Raw genomic sequence first — 13,269 nt, forward strand, 5'->3', positions numbered from 1 at the left:
TTCCTTCCATCCGTTTTCCCTTATATCCTCATTGGCCACTTAGAAATCCATAAACAATAGTGCTATGGGTTGAAGTATGTCCCCCCCACAAAATATTTTGTGAAGTCCTTATCCCCAGTAACTCAGAAGGTGACCTTATTTGGAAGTAGGTCTATTGCAGATGTAATTAATTAGGATGAGGTGATACTGGAGTAGAGTGGTCTCCTAATCCAACATGACTGGTGTTCTTATAAGAAAATAGCTGTATGAAGAAACCAGGGAGAATGCCATGTGACGTCAAAGGCAGAGACTAGAGTTATGCAGGTGCCTGTCAGTGAACACCAAGGATTGCCTGTAAACGATGAAAAGGCAGCAAGAGGCAAGGAAAGATTCTCTCTTAGAAGTTTCAGAGGAATTGTGGTCCTATACTGACATCTTGATTTTGGACCTCTAGCCTCCAGAATGTGAGATGGTAAATTTCTGTTATAGGAAGACATCCAGTGCATGGTACTTTGTTATGGCAGCCCTAGAAAACTAATGTGAATAGAGGGATACAACATTTGGACTTGACAAGCATTCAGTTTAGAGATATGTAGGTAACCTGTAGAAATACATGCTCATCCTGCCCAGAAAAAAAATGGTTCAAATTAGTTACCTATGGAAAGTGAAACTGGGGGGAGGAAGTAGGCAGAGGAGTATTGCTTTTCATGAGAAGGCTTTCTGTACCATAACATTCTTTTCATACACTTTCTTACTTCCCTAGGCATTTCTCTGGTTTGTCATCTAGTTTGTCAAGATCTGGGCAATCAGAATAACAATCCCCCCAGGATGTCTGTGTCCTAGTCCATGGAACCTGTGAATATGATACCTTACATGGCAAGGGAGAATGTAGGTTCAGGATAGAATTAAGGTTCCTAATCAGCTGACTTTAAAATAGGGAGACGATTCTTAGCTCAATGTAACTATAAGAATCCTTAGAAGTGGAAGAGGGAGGCATGAGTCACAGAGATCGGATGTTGAAAGCAGAGCACTGGAGTGATGGAGGGATATAGGATGAGAAGGACTCATGTTGCTAGCTTTGAAGAAAGAGAACCGAAGACACAAGCCAAAAAATGTGAATGGCCTCTAGATGCTGGAAGAGGCAAGGAAACTAATTCTCCCCTAGTGTCTTCAGAGGAATCAAGCCCTCCTGATACCTTGATATTAGCCCAGTGACACCTGTGTCAGACTTGACCTGCAGAACTGGGAGATAATACATTTGGGTGGTTTCAACTCACTAAATTTGCAGTCATCTGCTAAAGCATCTATTAGAAACTACTACACCATCCCTCTAAAAATGCAGACTCACAGCTAAAGCATAGTACCACAGCCTAGAACTAGCCATTGCTGAGGACCCTGGAATTCTTTTCTTTCCTGTCTTAGACCTTAATCTAATTGTATAGCTAACATCTATTTTTGTAGCTGCCATCAGATGCAGTTTTCTTGCACTGAATTTGCAGAAAATGAAAGCCCATCAGACTGCAAATGCCCATGGAGAAATGATATTTACCATATTTCCATTTCCATCATAGCATACTGGCTAAGGGCATTGACCTTGGAGTTAGGAAGAGGTGCGTTCTGTCCCTCACTCAACCACTTACTAGCTGTGTACCCTTTTTTTTTTTTTAAAGATTATTTATTTATTTATTTATTTATTTGACAGAGAGAGACAGTGAGAGAGGGAACACAAACAAGGGGAGTGTGAGAGGGAGAAGCAGGCTTCCTGCCAAGCAGGGAGGCCGATGCGGGGCTCGATCTCAGGCCTCTGGGATTATGACCTGAGCTGAAGGCAGATGCTTAACAGCTGAGCCACGCAGGCGCCCCTAGCTGTGTATCCTTGAGCCAGTTTACCTCTTAAAGCTTCCATTCCTTCATCAGCAAATCAGATCCAGTAATAGTACCAACTTCATGTGGTTATTGTATTATCTAAATGAGATGATATATTTAAGGCATTTAGCGCAATGCCTGGCTCATGGTTAGTGCACAATAAGTAGTATCTTAAACATGAAAAGCAAAGGAGTGGGATGATGTTGGGCTTACCCCAGAAACTCTGTGTTTTATTGCTATTCCCAAAGGCTTAGGCTGAAAATTATCTGACTCCCCCACTTTATTTTGTGTATATGGTCATATATATGGTGTCCTGGAATACTAACAGGTATGTGTGTGTGCTGAACCCAAGTGCTGTTAGCATACTACTGGATGAAGTTTAAGCAAAACACAAACTTTAACATTAATTCAATGGTTAATGCATAGTAACCACTCATTTCCCCCTCTTTCAGTCCATGGCCCTGGCCTGAACACTGTCAACCGTGCTCTTGGGTTGGCTAAAGATGATGAAATGCCTCCCCTGAGCTTCCACCTGCAACCCCTTCCACAGCTCTTGTTCTGAAGTCTGCAGCCCGTTCAACAGTTAGTAGACATCTTTAGCTATCAGCTGCCTACTCATTCTCAACAGTCCTCATCAACCACCTACAGAACGTGTTCTAATTTCAAGACTTGCAGGGAACTCTTAGTGTTGTGGGTTTTTTTGTTTTGTTTTGTTTTGCTTTGTTTTGTTTTTAAACCTTGTTCTCACCAGTTTGCTTCCCCACCTCATCCTCCCTTAAAAGAATGCCAAAATTAAGAGAACTGGCTATAGAGTTTCATTCAGATCAGATCTAGATTCAAAACCTAACTTGGTCACTTGAAAGCTGTTTGCTTCTGGGCAAGTCACTTCTCTGTGTACCATGGTTTTCCTCTATAAAGTGGGGGCACCTGCCTCACAGGGTGAATACTATAGATGATACATGGAAAACAAAACAAGACGCCTGACATTGTAAGGCTGAATAATAGTAATAGTAATAAAGTATTATTACTACTACATTACTTCTGTTTTCCCTTCAAAGATACTCTGTAGCCTCCCTTCAGGCCTCTTTTCCTAACCTGTCCCCTGAGGTCTCATCTTTAGGGACATTCTTGTGCTATGCTGAGTTATGCCTCTTACGACGTTAAGTGCAGCTGGTCCCCATAGTTTTTATTACATTAGTTTCTGATTCAAGCAAAGAATGTACTTCAATATGGCATCATTTAATAAAAGCCTAACCTGCCCCCTACCTGGCAGAGATGATGGGAGCTTATTAAGATAATGTCTTTCTAGTACTTACAGCCCCTTGAAAGACATTCACTAAATAAACAGCGGTATTTGATTTTTTGTGTTGTTTGTTTTAGCTCTTAATGCACGCTCTCTGAATTGTATTAATAGTTCCTCTGCAGTGCTTCTCCCAATATGGGCGCTTGTTAAATGCTGCTAAATGCAGAATAGCAGTGACTGTTGCTTATATGTGCCTCTGCTTTGCTCTTGCCCTCCTCCCACTCTCTTTCTTTCTGTTAAACCTGGAAGCCCCCTGCTCCTTCTAGGTTCCCAGCCTGCTGATTTTCAACACTGGATGCACATCAGAATCACTTGGAGACTCTTGATAGCCAGACCATATCCTAGACTAATTAAATAAAAATCTCTGGAAGTGGGTTCCACCCATCAGTGTTTTCTAAAGTTTCCTAGATGATTCCAGTGCTTAGTCAAGGCTGATTCCCACACATCCAGCCAGATCCCAATCAGATGACACGTGAGAACAGAAAACTAACATGTAACGTCTTCTTTCTGCTCAACTGTGAGTTCCTCAAGGGCCAGTATGATCTCTTATTTTTCTTTGCTCCCAGTGAATAACAGTCCCTGGCAAGGAATGAACACTCACTACATATTTCTTTTTTTGGCTAAAAGCATAGCCTTCCCAGCTTAAAGGATTTCTCCATGCCTCTGGTTTCTGTAACAGTTGATGAGGATACCTCTTATTCATTCTAATTATCAGTTGGTTGTTCAGATTCTCTCAGGTTAAAAAAAAAAAAAATCTACCACTTTATTGTACTGTTTAGCAAGGAAAACAGATCATTGCCATGTGGTTTGAAGGGGCGTGCCAGGTACTGTGGTGGTGGTCCAGAGGAAGGCCTGGGAGGTAGGGACGTGGAGTAGAAAGAGTTCGGGCCTTCCAATCACACAAACCCAGGTTCAGATCTCTACTACATGCCTACTGGCACATTATTTCACCTCTCAGAGCTCTGCTTTTCTCTTCGTGGAAGGGGGAAATGATGCTTGTTCAGGTGGTTGGGGTCACTGAAGGACATAATGTAGAAAAAGAGACACAGTGACCATCTTTGTCAGCTCAGACTGCCATTACAAAATACCACGGACTGGGTGGCTTAAATAACAGATTTTTCTCCTCACAGTTCTAGAAACTGGAAGTCCGGTATCAGGGTGTCAGCAAGGTTGGATTATGGTGACAGCTCTCTTCCTGGCTTGCAGATAGCTGCCTTCTCACTGTGTCTCTCACAGAACTCTCTGGTGACTCTTCTTAGAAGACCACTAATCCTTCTTATGGCTCCTTTATTCTTAGTTGTTTTCTTACAGTTCCTGTCACACTGGGGGCTAGGTCTTCAACATATGAATTTTTAGGGGACACAATTCAGGCAGTGGCAGTGACAGGCACATAATATGAGTTCAGTAATACTAATATTCTTTGTATCTCTCTCTCTCTGTATCTCTCAGTTTCCCTTGAGAGAATCAGAAAAGTATCAAAGGAGAGAAATCACAACTAGATCTTGTGGGTTGAGTGCGAATGTCTGAGGCAAACAAAGGTATTTCAATCAGACAAAATAGCAATGCAAGTCTGTTAAAAGACATGGCCTATTTGGGGATAAATGAGAATACCAGTTTTCACTAGAACCTGGAGTGGGCGAGAGGAAGATTCATGATAGAAAATATAAGAGATGTATTTTGGGGCATATTATTCATAATAGTCAAGGTAGCCAAACTGAGAACTCTGGAATTTTTCCATGGGATAAAGGATTACTCTGCTAGTAGTTATGTTTTTGTGGATACCTCTTTGTTTCCCAACAAGCTGGATGGATTCTTGAGGTCAAGGGCCTTGCCAAATGTTTCTTTGTAATCCGCCCATGAGCCTGGGACAAGGCCTTAAAAATGTAACAGGAATGAATTGCTCCAAAACCTTGGCATATAAGAGCTATCGTCTTCATCTGTTCAATTTGTAGTAAAGCCAGCTTCCATCCTCCAGGTTAGTACAAAACCCAGCATTTCCCTCTTGGGGTTCTATCACCCCTATTAGCTCCCAGACTGTCCAAGAACCCTGGGTCTTAAATGTGATAAACAGAAGGTCTTCTTTCTGTCAAGGGGAAGGGCCCCCTTGTCTGCCAGCTGAAGAAGGTTTTCCTGATCACGTTGTAGACGGTCTTCAGCATGGCAAGAGCTCTCCTTTTCCTTCATCTGTCTGCACTGCTCATCCATGCTCTAACAGTGTCTCCTGGGTTATATGCTGTGTTCACTGGCTTGTCTTCATGTAGGCTCCACTTCACTCCTTAAATGCCTATTCCACCCCAGATGCCCTTAGTGATAACCCTTGCTCCAGTTCTTAGCCCTTGGTCCTCAGAATTATTACTTCCCAAACCATGTTCTCCACCACTGTGCGCTACTCTCCTTAGCTGTCTTTTCCAGCTCCAAATTTCTATCTCCTCTTGAGTCTTGGGATATTTTTGTTAATAATCTTCAAAACACAAAGCTTTTATTTCTCCCCTTACTTGGGCAATCTGAATTAATTGCCTTGACGGGCCTGACCTCCGAAACACAAACGCCTGTTTAAAATAAAAGGCTGATTATTATACAATGAACTATATTCAGTTTACTAAATAGTTAACTTAAACATAAATATATGTATATATTTATGCTGAATAGATGTATAATTTATGCTAATGATAATTACAAATAATACAAAAGCATAATAACTCCACTGCAGCTCTGGTATTCATTACCAATGCTTCATTTTGCTTCTGCTCAACAGCCATATACTGACAGTTTGACAGGCCCCAGGAACTGTGCTGAGCCCTGAGGACAGAGAGATGGCTATGGTATCATCTTTGTCCTAAAAGAGATTAGAGTTCAGTGGGGGTGTAAGATATGTCATATTAGCTAATGTATTAGGAAGGCCCTCATTAAGAAATGAGTAGGCTGACACTTGTTTTATCGTGACTCTGCAGAGATCCCTTATTTGCTGTGCTGTCGCTGTGTTAGCCTGGAGTTCACTTGTCCATATCTACACTGGCCTTTATTTCCTTTATCCCTTCCTTGTGAGAGACATTATTTAGGCTTGACTATGCTGTGCTGTTGAAACTAAGTAACTCCCAAATCTCTGGATGGGAGATAAACATATCAGATTTTGTTTTTCTTACTTACATGAAGCCTAATGTGATTAGGGAACACAGGCTGTTCCATGTGGCCACTTAAGGATCCAGGATCTCTGGGCTTCCCTACTTCTTAAAGGGAGAGGGTAGTGCCACCATCTCAGCATGCGTTGCAATGGAAAGGTGCACCAGCTTTTAACCATTGCTACCCAGAAATAACACATAACATTTTTGCTCATAGGTCATTAGCCAAAATTTGTAACAGGACCCCAGGCTAGCTACAAGAAAGGCCGGAAAATGTAGGGAAGCCTACGGATTACTCAGTGATTGTTAATGTTGCTGCCACTAGAGTAGTAATTTTAGAGCATGAGCTTTGAAGAATTTGAATCCTGACCCTGCTAGTTACTTTCTTTGGAGTCTAAGTAGCATCCCTCTCCCCTGCTGAGTTCTGAACATAAATATATATATGTATTTGGATAGGGGGTGGGTTAAATAGGAGATGGAGATTAAAGAGTGCACTTGTTGTGATGAGCACCGGAGGTTGTATGGAAGTGTTGAATCACTATATTATACACCTGAAAATAATATAACACCTGTATGTTAACTAACTGGAATTTAAATAAAAACTTTTCTTAAAAAAAAGAATATATATGGAGGCCAAAATATCATCTATATTAATGATTGAAGACAGGTTGCAGGTTGTGGCTTTATTCCATTAGTAAAACAGACCCACTGATGGACTCCCAGAATTTAGGCTGCCTCTGGACCAGGTAAGACTTATGTCATGGTGGGACAGAGGAGAACTCATATCCTCTGCAAGACTGTTGGCTCCCAAAAGAAAAGGAGGCAAGTGGAGATGTGCAGAGCATGACTAGTTACACTTCAACTACTTACCTATTAGGCAGATCAGTTCACCTCTCTAGGAGTCGGTTAAGTGAAGAAGCTAGAACAAACACCAGTAGAGCTCCTAAAGAAAACGCAAAGTGAGGGGAAAGAAGGGCTTTTTTATAACTCTTACTAGTTGTGACATTTGAGTCAGTCATCCAGCCTCTCTGGCCATCAGTTTGCTCATCTATCAAATGGCAATGACGATATCTCCCAGTATCTCTTCTTGGGTCTTTTACAACTGCTAGAGATTAGGAGATGTGCTAGACTTGTAATGGGGAAGAGTTCTTCAAATGCCTTCTATAAAATGCTCATAAATACTTGAGATAGAATTACTTATGAGTTTATGGAGACCAGATGGTTTTAAATACATCCCCCACCCCCAACACACACATAATGTAAAAAATCTTCTCAGCTGGTTCTCTCCAAAAACCTGCCCACTTACTACTCCAGAAGCATTTCCTTAACAATCCTCTAGGGTTGTTCTTGTTCCTAACGGTAAATGTCTGAAACCACCCTTTTCTAGCAAAAGCAAAAGCAAAAGCTACCCAGTGAATGTCTCTCCATGGAGGTTTCTCTTTTAACTCTTTCATGACTGTTCCCGTGAGAGTTTGACTGGCACTGGAGAATAGAAAATACCAAAATCAAAATAGTCATTTTCAGAAACGCGAGCCTTCCATTTTCCTAGTGAAATACTAATTAGTCTCTGGCCCAGAGAGTCTAAGGTTGAGCCTTCTGAGATAAGAAATTATTTTTTTCAAATCTAAAAGATATTTAAAAGTAGAAATGTTTTAAATGAAAGTATTAAATTATACAATTACATGTGTAGACTCTGCCATTGAGGGAGTTATTTTCATGGTGTAGGCTGAATCCAGCATAAAAATATTTACTGCTCTGAAATGTCAATATGAAATAATCAGAATCTAAAATTAAATATTTACTGTATAATCAGCTTGTATTCATCCATCCACAATGTTCCCTGAAAAACACTGATTACACTGAATTTGACCACCTGGGTTTCCTAATATTTTCAGGCTTAGAAAAAAAACTGTCAAAGTCTCACAGCCATTTTCTACCAACTTTTCAAGGGAAATCTTCTGGAACAGGGAAGTATGCAATGATGACTTAAGTGAGTTCCAGACACACAGGCACACCAGAAACCGAGCCACCCTGCTGATCTCCCTTCACCACATCTCTCCCGTCCAACCTTAATTCAGCAAGTCAGTAAATCTTCACAGATACTCACCAGTTCTGTGGCAAAAACTGTGCCAGGCAATAGGGATACAAATGTGGTCCGTGTTCTTGGAGAGCTCAGCACCGAGTGCAAGAGACAGATTAATAAATAGCCAAAGACGATGCATTGTGATAAATCCTACATTAAGAGTAAGCCCAGTGGCAGAGGATAAAAGCGGTCCTGAAGAGAATCATCAAACCTACTCTAAGATATTGGGACACCTGGGTGGCTCAGTCGGTTAAGCTTTTGGCTTGGGTCAGGTCCCAGGGTCCTGGGATCGAGTCCTGTGTCAGGCAGGGAGACTTGCTTCTCCCTCTGCCTGCTGTTCCCCTGCTTGTATTCTTGTGCTCTCTGTCTGTCGGTCTCTCTGTCTCTCGCTCGCTCTCTCTCTAGCAAATAAATAGCCTACTCTAAGATATTATTTCAAAATGAAACCAAAGGCAATATTGTTTATTTTATGAATATCTATGCAATTGGAAGAGCCAAACTCAATTTTAACTCATTGTAAAGACCTCATTTTCACCATGTATGCTGAAGGTTAGCATTGAGTCTGCCAATTCATTGGTGTGGGATGAGGTTGACTCTAGGGGACAGCTTTGTGAAAGTGCTGGAGAGGTCAAAACATGGTGCAGAAAGTCCTAGACTAAACAGGAAGTTGGGGTTTAAGTTGTGTGATCTTAGGTTAAAAATAAGTGCTTCCTCATAGTTGCTGTTTTACTATCTGAAAAACAAGCCAGACCTGTTGCTCTTTTAGGTTCTTTCTACCTCTGAATACTTACGATATTAACTGCAAACCATTTGCATTTTTTAAAAAATTAAAACATCCTAGAGATGCTTCAGCAGGGAATGATATTAGCCTAATTCAAGTACAGATTTCATTTGCTTATTCAACAATTGATGAGACAGCATAACAGTTCAAGAGTATGGATGTTGGATCCGTCAGAACTGGGTTGGAGTCCGAGCTTTGTCACTTTCCTGGTTTTGAAGCCATGAGCAATTTATTTAATTTTTCTGGGCTTTTTATCTGTAAAATGAGGAAATTAAAGCTTATTTGAGATGGGAGTTATGGGAATTAAATAAGATAATGAATGCAAGAGCTTAAAACAGTGCCTCACACAAAAGAGACTCTCAATAAATATTATTTTCAATGAGTATAGCTGTGGGGTGCACACTGTCCACAGTGCTGAAGAAAAACCTAGTCCCTGCTTATACTCTGGAAAGATAGCTGTGTAAATCACCATATCTAGTACACAAGAGAGGTATATGATAGAGGCATGAACAAAATAGTATCAAAGCACAGGAAGAGTGATACTGACATAGAGCATGAGGTGTGGTAGCATCTAGAAAAGGCTATATAGAGGAGGGAATATGTCAACAGGATCTAACCTATAAGTGAATTATCTAGGCAAGTAAGGCAGGGGAGGGCAAAGGAAGAAGCAGGAACAAAGGCACATAGGCCTAATGGTGTATGTGATTAGAAAATAATGAGCAGTCTGATGGATCTATACATCCATCAGATACATCATCTATACATCACAAGGGGCCACCTTTGAAAGGTCACATGAAAGAATTTGGGCTTCCAATAAATGGGAACCCATCAAAAGTTGATTTACCACACATTCATTTTTAATTATTTTGACTTCAGATTTCTTTACTCAGTCTGACTCCTTATTACTCTGCTGCTTCATTGGTCTAAATTAGGAGTGGACAAACAGCCTAAAGACCAAATCTGGTACGAGGCTCAAGCTTAGAATGGTTTTTACGTTTTTTTAAATAATTATTATTTTTTTAATTTTAATTCCACTACAGTTAACATATAGTGTTGTATTAGTTTCAGCTAGACGATATAGTGATTCAACAATTCTATACATTGCTCAGTGCTTATCGTGATAAGTGTGCTCTTTAATCCCCATCATCAATTTCACACATGCCCCCAACCACCACCCTGCTGGAAACCATCGGTTTGTTCTCTATAGTTAACTGTTTCTTGGTTTGTCTCTCTCTTTTTCCTTTGTTTTGTTTTTGAAATTCCACATATGAGTGAAATCATACGGTATATGTCTTTCTCTGACTGATTTATTTTGCTTAGCATTATGCTCTCTAGCTCCATCCATGTTGTTACAAACGGCAAGATTTCATCCATTTTATGGCTGAATAATATTCCATTGTATATGTATATATACCACCTTTTTTTTTTTTTTTTGAGGACTGTACTGTAAATACACTCTTATACAAAGAAGAAACTCCTATAAAGAGCACCCAGATTCCCAGGAAGGTGGATCCTAGCTCTTCTTTTCCATGCTGGGTAAAGAGAACAGGAAAAATGATTCCATCTTGTTTTTAACTGTTTTCCCTATGCAGCCAGTTTTTCAAGTAGCATTTCTATTCCTTTGCTGGTGTTTTCATTTTTCTCCAATGTGTGGGAATCAGGCCTTTCAGTTCAGCCCTGATTTTGTTTGCAACTTTCTTGATCAGAACTCCGGAGAAGGCTAGGAAGAGTAATGGCATCTCAGTTTTACACTAGCCCAGGGCTTCAGGTTCTTCATATCAACATACTCTGTATTTTTGCAAAAAAACCCTTCTCTTCCACTTTCCTTCATCTTTTTCTCTTGTTCTATTAACCACTTCAGAACTAGATGTCCTGCAGAATGTTCTGCAACGTGAAGCTCTCTGTCCTTGCTCTCCTGCTGCCAAGCTGGCAACGGCATTCATGGCAGGCTGACCATCTCCACTGGCAGCTCCCAGAATGTTGGACACCAACACACTCACAGACTTATCTACCACCACTTCTTGGGAATGTCCTTGCAGTCAGCTTAACAAAGCTGGAGAGATGGACTCTAGGAGCTCTGGTGGGCAGACTGTGTGTGTTTCCACCTCCTTTCAGCAGAACCTCAATATTTCTTGGACTGTATGTGCAGGACCACTGGGACTTAGTAAATACAATAGGACCTTCCTTCCATATTTGTCATTCATATGTTAGGCAAGGAATTAATAATTTCTGATATGATTATCTGCTTCACAAGCTTAGTATCATCAATACAATCAAATGTCCCCAGTAAGACCAAGTAGGAGTACTGGCCATTAGCCACCTTTTCAACATAAGTCTTGATTGTTTTCAGTCACTTTCCTGTCCTTAGGTGTGCTGTGTCTCAGACAGTGCATGGCCACTCTAGTGCCATCTTGTATGTTCCAGGTATATCCCTGCTTCACAGATGGCTTTAATCCTTTTTTTAAAAATTTAAAATCAATTTAATTAACATATAGTGTATTATTAGTTCCAGAGGTGAAATTTAATGATTCATCAGTTGCATATTAACACCTATTGCTCATTACATCAAGTGCCCTCCTTAGTGCCCATCATCCAGTTACCCCATTCCCCCACCTACCTCCCCTTCAGCAACCCTCAGTTTGTTTCCTATAGTTAGGGAATGGTTTGTCTCCCTCTCTGATTTCATCTTTATTTTCCCTTCCCTTCCCTATGTTCATCTATTTTCTTTCTTAAATTCCACATAGGAATGAAATCATATGATATTTATCTTTCTGATCTTAGCTTTGGGGGTGCATAGGTTTAAAAGTCCAAGAATACTCTGTGACCAATGAATACTTAATCACAGCTTCCTTTTGGGCCATTGGAGTTAGAATCTGCTTCATTGCATCCATGATAAGCTCTATTTTTCCGGGCTATACCTCTAATACTTTGTCCGGAGTTGGGTGATCGGCTGACTTGTAAAGCTGAAATGTGTTCTCATAGAGCTCGTCCCTTGGCATGTTCCTCTCCTCCAAGATGGCTTCGTCATTGTACACATATTCTACAATTGTGGACACTTCTGCGTGCCAGAGCATCTTCCTCACATGGCCTTTAAAACTTCTCATTATCTCTGCAATCTGTGGCTTACTCCCATACATGAAAAATTTCTTAATAGCTCTGGAATATTTAGCTTTACTTAATTGGACCAAATCATCTTGCAGTTCTTCAAAAGCCTGTTTTTGCTGTTCTTCATTACCATACTGAACGTAATACTGGATCATACAAGTTGACTCATGGGCAAATGTGATAATTTTAATTTTCCCTTGAATCAGCTTCTGCAAATCACTTAGCAACTTCACTCTCTTTTCTTTGTCACAGTCTTTTCTTCTTAAGCTCTCCCAAATCTGCTTTGCCAGAACAACGTCATAGTTGGTTTTATCACCGAGTTGCCTGCTTTGCTTTAGTTCTTTCTTCTTTTTGAAGTCATCCCACTTAGGTTTCTTGGCTGCTGATTCATCACATTTACGGCCCCCCTGGAATTTTCTCTTCCTGCTGATTTGCTTGCTGGAATTTGTTCTTTGGTATTTTATCCCCTTGCTGCTTGTTTTTAAACTGTTTTACACCTTTTTTTCCCAGGTTTTGTGGCACATTTCTCAAAGTTATTCGATGTGATTTTCCTTGATAACTTTTCTTGGAAATGTCTTCAATGAACCAGAATCATTGTTTTTATGAAATGTGTTTTTTTCTTGTGATGTCTTTGCACCTTTTCCTGTGATCTATTTTTTTTCCCCTTTGACTTCCATCACAGCAGTTCACACATGTGTATACCACATCTTCTTTATCCATTTATCTATCCATGGACCTTTGGATTGCTTCTATAATTTGGCTATTGTAACTAATACTACAGTAAACATAGGGATGCATATATCCTTTTGAATTAGTGTTTTTGTTTTTCTTGGGTAAACACAGTAGTGTGATTACTGGATCAACAGGTGATTCTATTTTTAACTTTTTGAGGAATCTCCATGCTGTTTTCTACAGTGGCGGCACCAGTTTGCATTTCCGCCAGCAGTGCACAGGGGTTCCTTTTTGTCCACAACCTTGCCAACACCTGTTGTTTGTTCTGTTTTTTTTTTTTTTTTTTTTTAGCCATTCTAGC

General features: G+C 40.4%; 1 pseudogene; it reads right to left on the reverse strand.

The window, feature by feature from the left end:
* Nucleotides 1-10,556: 10,556 nt before the first annotated feature.
* LOC103670669 lies at nt 10,557-12,997 on the reverse strand (annotated as a pseudogene).
* Between the last annotated feature and the right edge of the window lie 272 nt (nt 12,998-13,269).

This window comes from Ursus maritimus, unplaced genomic scaffold (assembly GCF_017311325.1).
Source record: "Ursus maritimus isolate PB19 unplaced genomic scaffold, ASM1731132v1 scaffold_12, whole genome shotgun sequence".
Classification (NCBI taxonomy): domain Eukaryota; kingdom Metazoa; phylum Chordata; class Mammalia; order Carnivora; family Ursidae; genus Ursus; species Ursus maritimus.